This window comes from Oxyura jamaicensis, chromosome Z (assembly GCF_011077185.1).
Source record: "Oxyura jamaicensis isolate SHBP4307 breed ruddy duck chromosome Z, BPBGC_Ojam_1.0, whole genome shotgun sequence".
In the NCBI taxonomy this organism is placed as follows: Eukaryota; Metazoa; Chordata; class Aves; order Anseriformes; family Anatidae; genus Oxyura; species Oxyura jamaicensis.
Window position 1 is genome coordinate 18,361,569 of NC_048926.1, and position 8,648 is coordinate 18,370,216.

The 8,648-nt window shown below is 40.0% G+C and overlaps 2 long non-coding RNA genes across 2 annotated transcripts; both read left to right on the top strand.

The window, feature by feature from the left end:
- Nucleotides 1-1,054: 1,054 nt before the first annotated feature.
- LOC118156062 lies at nt 1,055-6,985 on the top strand. The gene is made up of 2 exons (XR_004746135.1): nt 1,055-3,209; nt 5,864-6,985. It is a non-coding gene; the product is annotated as an uncharacterized LOC118156062 (long non-coding RNA).
- Nucleotides 6,986-7,003: 18 nt separating this feature from the next.
- Nucleotides 7,004-8,340, top strand: LOC118156060. Its single transcript, XR_004746133.1, has 2 exons — nt 7,004-7,836; nt 7,947-8,340. It is a non-coding gene; the product is annotated as an uncharacterized LOC118156060 (long non-coding RNA).
- The last annotated feature ends 308 nt before the right edge of the window (nt 8,341-8,648 follow it).

Here is an 8,648-nt window from a genome sequence, read left to right on the forward strand (position 1 = left end):
AATAGCCCTGGCGAGCTCTTCGATCACAGATATTGCTGCTGAAGGTGCCCACCTGCCAAAGAGGACACCAGACTCCGTACCGAGGTTATAAAAAACATTAATCTGAAGCCATAAAGGAAGGATGTAGGCTCCCAGAGGGGCAGTGCTGGCCATGACTCAGTCCTTTGTGGGCTGCTTCGAGGTGACCGTTTGCTTGTCTTCTTCAGGACTGTGAATGCAAAATGTTTAGGAAGCCAAGTTGCCTGACACAGAGGTCCCCTCCTCAAGCCAGGTACCCTAAAGTAGGCTCATAAAATCTGCATTCTTTATGGGATCTGGCCCTAATGAGTTGTCTGCTTGGAGGCTCAAGAAAATTTGTCCTTATTAGATCTAACGTAGATTAGCTAAACCTTGTTAAAGCCTTGTGTTCATGTTTTCATTCAGAATTAATGTTATTTCCATTTGGCTTAATTTACTCGGCTAATGAATGAGAGCAAATCAAATTAAGTTTATTTCAATTCTGAACGAGAATGTCCACTGCTCCCATGGGCAGCTGTGCAGTTCCAGTAACCTAAATTCACATCCCTAGTTGACAACAGCATGCTGAAAATTCCAGCATAGAAAAGCCCCCAAATAGTTTGCCATATATTCTGGGATTTTTACCAAATCCGAGCACCTTTTCTAGACCGGGATTTCAGGCTAACATCTTTCTAAACTACACTTCCTCACGTGAAAGGTATGTCCTGCATGCTGCCCTTCCCACCACCGCACCACGCTTCTGCGAACACCCTGCTGGACCGCATTCCCACAGAGCTGTCACCATCCCCACAAAACCTGTGGTCTGTGGCACTTGGCAAAGTCTGTGGGCAGAGGTGACTTTTTTCTAATTATCAGCGTACCAGTCATGTTCTGGCTGTAGCAACTCTGTTTTTATATAAATTTACCTTATAAACATCTCTTCTGCATTTTTTTTTTTTTTGACTCCAATTTGGCATGTGACATTCTTAATTGAAACTTATATTAGGTATTTGTGAAACCTTTTTTTCAAGTTCTTACGTGTCAGATACTGTTTTGTCTCTTGTGTATGTGTTATTAAGATATTGTTTCAGTAGTGAATTTGAAATCTTTCTTAATTTATTTTTAATTCCTGATCAATTATTTGTAATTCGAAAGCAGTTTTTTTGATTAGCAGAATCTAATTGTATTCTGATTAGCAGAACATAATTTCTAACAATAAGAAGGGAGATAACCCAGTCTTTATATATATATATATTTCATTCTTTTCCCCTATCTCAAGGTCCCAATGAACACCAAGCACCCAAGACCAGAGGTGTGTCCTGGATTGCAGGGCAGTGATGCAGCAAAGCAAACGCACAGGAGTGAGCTGCAGAACTTGAATGTTTGGGACTACATTCAAGGAGGCAATTAGGCACCTAATTCCCAAATTATGTACTTCAAAAACCCTCATCAGCCAATGCTCAGTCTTGGAAGCACCAATTCTTAACACTTTGGGCTGCTGCAGGTGCACTTCCTGAATGTTGCACTGAATGTTGCTCAGATCTTTGTATGGCCAAGCAGCTCATTGATTAATGTGCCCCTGAGACCCATCAGTGCAGGTTAACTGGGCGTTTCTCTGTGAGAGTTCCTTACAGTTATGATGGTTGTGCATGTTTGTGGCCATCTAAAAGAAAACAAAGTCTAGATTAAAGAGTACTGAAGTGCCTGTAATGTGAACTATGCTGCTCGTTTTTATTTATTTATTTATTTATTTATACATCTGGTTCATAGCATCAGAGCAAGCACTTGTATCGATTTTTCACTTCCTTCTCAATTCACCGTCTTCAAGATAGGTCTTAGACTAAAACTTTTTGAAATGATTTCTCGGAGTCTAGCAAAAAAAAAAAAAAATGAAGTCATGTGTATCAAACGTGTTATCAAGTAATTACTAGAACTGCCAAGCACAGCATGATACCTACAGAGAGTAACACCCAGTATTTCACATATGAAATGTGGTGACTTTGCCCCATGCTGACTCAGACAGCAAGTACTTCTGAAACCAGTGACCAAAGTTTCAAGTGTTTACAAAAGAGAATTTCCTCTAGAAAGGTTTCCAGTCTGTCTGAGGACAGTGCATATGTTTGAAAGGTTCTTACTGAATAAAATAAAATAAAATAAAATAAAATAAAATAAAATAAAATAAATTCAAATTCAGATTTATCTGCTTGGTCACTGACATTACAAAGAACAAATGAGGGCCATGGAGCTTTTTTCCATCCAGTTTTCCTTTTGATGCTACCACTTACAGGGGTGCAAATGAAAATCATAGACTTAACATACCTATAGAACACCAGAGGTTTTGTTGGCTATCATGCCACAACCACCAGAAAATGGATTAGAGTAAAACACAGGCAGTAATCCTGTGGGAGTGTATTTATAAGATATTGGAAGGTTAATTATTGGCATGATTTGAATCAGAGTCTGACCCTGTGCCAGAGGGGTGTTGATGAGGGGGTCTCTGAGTTCCTGCTGAAGCCCACTGGTGAAAAGAGCTTGTTGTCCCTCAGCAGCAGGTAACACCTCCTGAAAACAAATGTGAGGGACACGCTTAGCTCCTGTGCACATTTATTTAGCAACATATGTTACAATCATCTGCCAAAATAAAAATAATCAATCCGTGTTGACAGCAGGACCTGCCAGCTTGGTTTGTTGGATATTTATTACCCACGCTGCCAGCAGGCAGCAGATGTACAGTATGTTTCTACTACTGACTAATCACTGAATAGGAAGTCAAAAAGGCTAAATGAAAAGAAAACATGATGAAGCATCTCCTCACTTAAGTGGTAACTCCTTGTCTTAACCAGAACTCTATACATTTGGCAACACCTCTGTACATCCATATCCCTCCCTCAGTGCTGAAATTTTAGGTCACTTTATTATTCTTTTCTGTTAATTGCTTTGCGACTGACAGGCTTTGAAGCAGTGCATTTTTCTCTTATCATACAAGCTGGAAAAGCGCCCAAAGCATTAGCTCATCAGCCAGCCATTTGTACCTGCTGCTCACTGTCTGCTACTACTAAATATATGCTAATGATGCTATCTGAATCTTGGGAGGATCGGGATGAGTTTGTAAATTGTGCTCACGCCAGGAAAATGAATGCTACTTGCAAAGATGACAAAGAAAGCAGCTGCTTTTAGATGAGATGAATCACCACATTTCATATTACTCTGGGGTAATAAATTATATTTTCTCTCTTGAATTCATTTTTTATGGAAGCATGTGGTTATGTGGCAAGTATAGCATGTGAGAAACCTTTCAAAGCCTTCTGAGATGGAATAAAAATGATCAGATTTATTATTTTTTAATAGACTTGTTTTTAAACACATGCAAGCCTGTTATGTGTTTATTTTAGAGGTCTTTTCACATATTGCATCCTAATAAGAAAACAACAGCTTTTAAATATTTTATAAGGTGTGTTTGTTTTTCTTCTGCTCCTTCTTCTAGCTGTTAATTGCAGGGGTCTTTTCTGCAAACAAAGAACAGAGTTCTGCAAGTCTTAAATGCGTATGTATAAAATATATCCAAAGCAATTGAATAATATGACAGCAAATCAAACCAATTTGAAATTCTGATGTGATGTGAAGTAATGCAGACTACGCTGTGTGTTTGTTAGGAAAGAACAATTTAAGTTAATTGCAATTAAGATGAAATTTAAGTTTTTTGAAAGATGATTAAGACATGCAAACAACAGACTGAAAATATGGGTGCTGCATTTGACAGAAATGCGGAAAAGACTTGGACTGATGAGTAGAAGTGGGCATTATTTGGGGAAATGCTGTAATTACATTTTCTGTTGTATTTCTGGGATGCCAGGACAGGCCATGCCCTTCCACAGCACATTTCCCTTCCCTCCCCTCCCAAGTAAATCGGTGATTGAAAAGGTGAAGAGAAAGGCTCAGAGAGGCAGAGCAGGTTGCTGGTCCTTGCCCCGGTGGGTGAGTGATGTGCAGGCAGATCTGGTGCCTCGCCTGGAGCTGGGTGGCACAGGGCACTGGGCTGCACTCCTGCACAATAACCAGCAATTGCAGCTCTAGACTTCAAGTCCTGTTCCTGTCCAACACGTGCTGGGCCAGGCAAGCTGATGGTGTGATCTTGCAGAAACACTTTTCTCCAAAGACTCAATGCTTTCTGAGTAAGTCATATGATTTCTTTCATGTGATAAACCACTGGAATTAGAAGCTTTATTTATTTATTTATTTATTTATTTATCCTTGCTAGGGATGGAACAACATGAAAGGGCTTTGAAATATTTATACTTAACCACAAAGGACTTCTCCAAAAATAGTGGCCTAGACTATATGCTGAAGGGGTGACTCAGAAAAGCAAAGAAGAAAGGGGAAAACTGAGTACCCCAGGTTCTGCAGGGGATATTGCTGCCCCCAGAACTTTCCAGACCATGTGAGTACCACCACAGCTTAGGGCCATCTTAGACGACAGTCATTTTTTGCAAAAATAGCTAAGCTTTACCTCTTAGAGACACAGCACTGAAATTCATTGCATGGATTTTTGTGCAACCCATCTGCTTAAAGAAATTAAGAAAAGAAACCATATATTGAAAAGCACACTTTTGGACTAGAAAATCTGAGCAGAGGACATTCAATTTCATGAAAAATATCACAAATAAGTAAAGCAGGTCTTCATTAGAGATGACTTTGCTCAGTATCATGGATCCCACTTCTCCACTTCCCTCTCAACTGCATCTCTCGCTGTTTTCAGGACATCTGTGCCACCTTGGTTGTCATTGCTCCTGGATGTAGGGCACTCCATCTGCACAAGGCTCTTCCCAAACCAACATTTCAGAGGGTGATTTCTGCTTCTCTGTTGCAGGATTTGGGTCCTGGCCACCTCTAAGCAAGCTTTCCCAGCTCCTGCACACACTTCACAGCTGGATGATGACACTCAGAAATGTTTCACAAACTGAGCAAATGTATTGCTATTAGAGAATTGTTATGGAAACACAAGTACCTCCAGAGACAACCACATGTTGTCTATTTTTTGTGTAGCTACATTTTGTGCAGCCTTGCACTGTAGCACTGCCTTCTAGTAAGAGGCCGTAAGCTTTGCAGTGAATTTGCAAGACCTTCAGGCTGAGGCTTGCCAGGCTTGTTCTGTCTGAACTTCTCTTGACCTGCCCTTACTTGAAGATCCAGAGGAGCAGAGGAAGAGTGACCACACCTCTAAGAAATGGGACAGAAACTGAGAAATATATGTGTTGCAATTTTAATTCTATTACTGATGTTATTGAGACATTTTCTGTACAGAAATGCTCTAACTGCATTATTAGTCTCCCTGTTTCTGCCATAATAACTTATAGACTGATAATGATTCATTAATTAGACTGGTAAGATTTACATTAAATAACAATAAGTTATTGCCTTTATTTATATATATAGGGCATGCTTCCTTTTTGTCCACAGACAAGACTTCAAATGTAACAGTTTGTTATTTCACACCTACAAAATGAAAGGTTTATTGGCATTTTGGGAGTGCCTAAGCCAAGACGGACAAGCCCTCTGAGCTCATTGTCCCAGTACCTAGAAAGACTACATGGCTACATGGCTATGCAGAACAATTGTCCCCTAAAAGCTATTTGGTCTTTTTTTTTTTTTTTTTCTCCTCGTGTGTGTGTGTATTAAATCATTTTTAGACCCTATTTCCCAAAGAAGCAAAACATTTCCTTTCTTGAATCACCCCAGAAAACCTCAGCTTGGTGAGTTTGGAAGCTGCAGGTGGAGAAAAAGAGAGATTTAGCTTCAGTCTTTTGGGATGGGGAGTCTTAGGCAAGCAAAAGTAAATGATAATAATCACATCGATCCTTGTCTACAGGAATGGGAGGATATGAACTGAACATCCCAGGGAGTTGCCTGGCTGTGACCTTTGTAGACAAACTATTTTATCTCTTCCCTGGTTCTGCCCCAGGAGTTGTCATCCACAGGAATACCTCAAGGTCAAAGTACAACTTTCTTACCAGTAAAAACAAGACGCTGAAGTCACAGTGGGGTGACCAACAGGAAATTTTGGCCACGTCTGAAAGAGCTGCACTTCCATTTGGGAAGAGATGTGTTTATATGTTAAACTGAGATCAACTGCAAGAAATACTGCTGTGCAGCTGGAAACATCAGAGGACCAGAGGTCTGTTTGAAATGTCAGGGAAGAGTGGAAAATTCATTACAGTTTTGGCAGAAGGAGATGGATGTGGGAAGAGAGGGTTTTCATTACAGATACCGTCTGATGGTAGCCTTACCAGGAAATAGCTGTATATTTGTATTTTTGAAGGCAGGTTTCCAGCCTAATAATGCTACTATTGCTGTCCTTTGAGAGCTGCTATGCCTCTGAGAATGCCACGCACTGCACCGCTTGCCATAAAGGCACAATTGTGCTGTCATGCAAAGTGAGGGCTTTGCTCTAACAGAGCACATCATCACGCAGCGTGTACGTGGATACAGACACGCATGCAGAGTGTGCGGGCAGGGTGCAGAGCAAGCTCACAGGGAAAAGAACCTCGATTTCATATTGCCTTTTATGTTGCCTGAAATATCAGGGCCACGATTTCAAGTTATGAATGCCTGCACTGTTATATCCATGTCACTCCCATTTGGTGCACTTTGAAAACATCTGCATGTGCAAAATAAATTCTTATACATAATAATTGTCACCAGCAGATGTTTTGTGCACCATTCTGACTACTGAGCAACATCTCCTAATAAAAGCAGAATCCTATTGCACATCCACCCACTGCACAAGTGCAGTTTTCCTTTGTTTTTCTCCAAATATGCACATAATTTAAATTTAGTCCTAATTTGTAGTTTCTTAGATTCAAAGTTAATTACATCATTCTACACATATGCCAGAAGTCCTATACACAGCACTTTGAGAAAGCACCAGGATTGAATGCAGTGTCTTCAGGATCTGTATTGAGTGTGGCGGGTTTAGATGTTTTTCTCAAAATAACAATAATAATAATAATCTGTTTGTATTACAACCTGATGCAAACAACTAGAATGCATGCCATCTAGCCTGAAACACCTATTTTCCATCTATATTAACTTTTGAAAGATTGGAAGATTTTGACATACTCACTAAATTATCTTTCTCTAAAACCGAAACTGAGATGTATGCAGGTACAATGAATGGTATGAATAAAACAGAGTGTGCTTTACCATTGCATTTAGTTGCACGGCTGAGTTAGCTGAGTTTTTATTTCATAAAGTTGTGCACTATTCAGATATCTGAGTTAATTTCAAAGAAAGCAAGCTTCAATAGTGACAGATGCAAATATGCATAAACAAAGCATATCTTTAAAAAACAAACAAACAAACACACACACCAGTTTTCCAGGACTGGATCCACAGCTGAGGATTTTTTCAATTGGAAGAATTCCAAAAAATATTGAGATGCTCCTTCAACAATGCAGAAAGCTCAGGCTCTTCTCAGTGAGTCTGGCTTTGCTCTACCTATGAACCACTGTAAGAAGGGAGCAAGTCTGCTCCTGGTAAGGAAATAGAGCTTGGCATCAGACACAGGTGAGCTACTTCCAGCTCCAGCAACTCAGCAGCTGGGGATGAAGCACAACACTACAACTGCTAGGAAAATGCAAACAATTTGTAATTTGTAGCGAATGGATCCACCTGCTCTGCATTGCACAGGCCTCATTCCTCATATCATTGTTAAAACTACCAGCAGGTATCTTACTACATGAAGTGGAGGGTGGCATGCAGGGCAGAAGAAGGAGGTTCTGCTGAAGACCCACTCTTTCCAATGCTCACTGTAGCACCCACACAGACCTCATCGAAGCCAGTGTAAGAAATCTGCAAGATGCATTTAATGGCTAATTTACTAAGTGAACTTTTTGCTTATCAATACTTTCATCAAGAATATCCATTCTGAATATTTGGTCCCCCCACAACAGCTGTCTGGTGAGGACATCTGTGGCTGCTGTAAGAGGAGCACACCAGGACAACCAGATACAGCAGGCTAGGACAGAACCTGAGTCATGTGATGCTTCTAGTGTAATCTGTGCTGACAATTAAAATGTGTTCTTTTTCATGGCTACATAAAGAAAAATGTGAGTGTTTTCTCTGGTGTTTCAGTTAATGCATGGGGAGTGTTTTAGAGGAGCATGAATCTTGCAGGGACTAGCAAATATTACGTACCAGCTGACCAGTTTCCTGCATTAATGGATTGGCTGCTCTCCAAACTGAACCTCCTGAATGAAAATAGACACATTTGTAAAGAGGTTACTCAGCAAATTATTCATTTTCAACAATGAAATAAACAGTATGGGCAAGAAACACCTTCAAAAATCGTTGCAGTTTTTGTGTTGCAATAGCAGACAAATATATGAGGGGAAATTGCATCCACAGACATTGCTAATTCCTAAACTGAGTTATTGGAAAAATTCAAGGTTATTTCAGATGGCTTTATATTTTTCTTTTTGGATACTAACAGTGCTCTAAATTTTGGCATCAAATAAAGGGGAAAGCCTAAATTGCTTTGTTGTTCATAGAGCATGGATTTAACTTTATATCTTGAAGTGACAATCTGTGCAACTTTTGGGGAGGAACTGCATGTGTGGAGGAGGAAAGAGAGAAAAGGACCAGGAGAGAAAAAT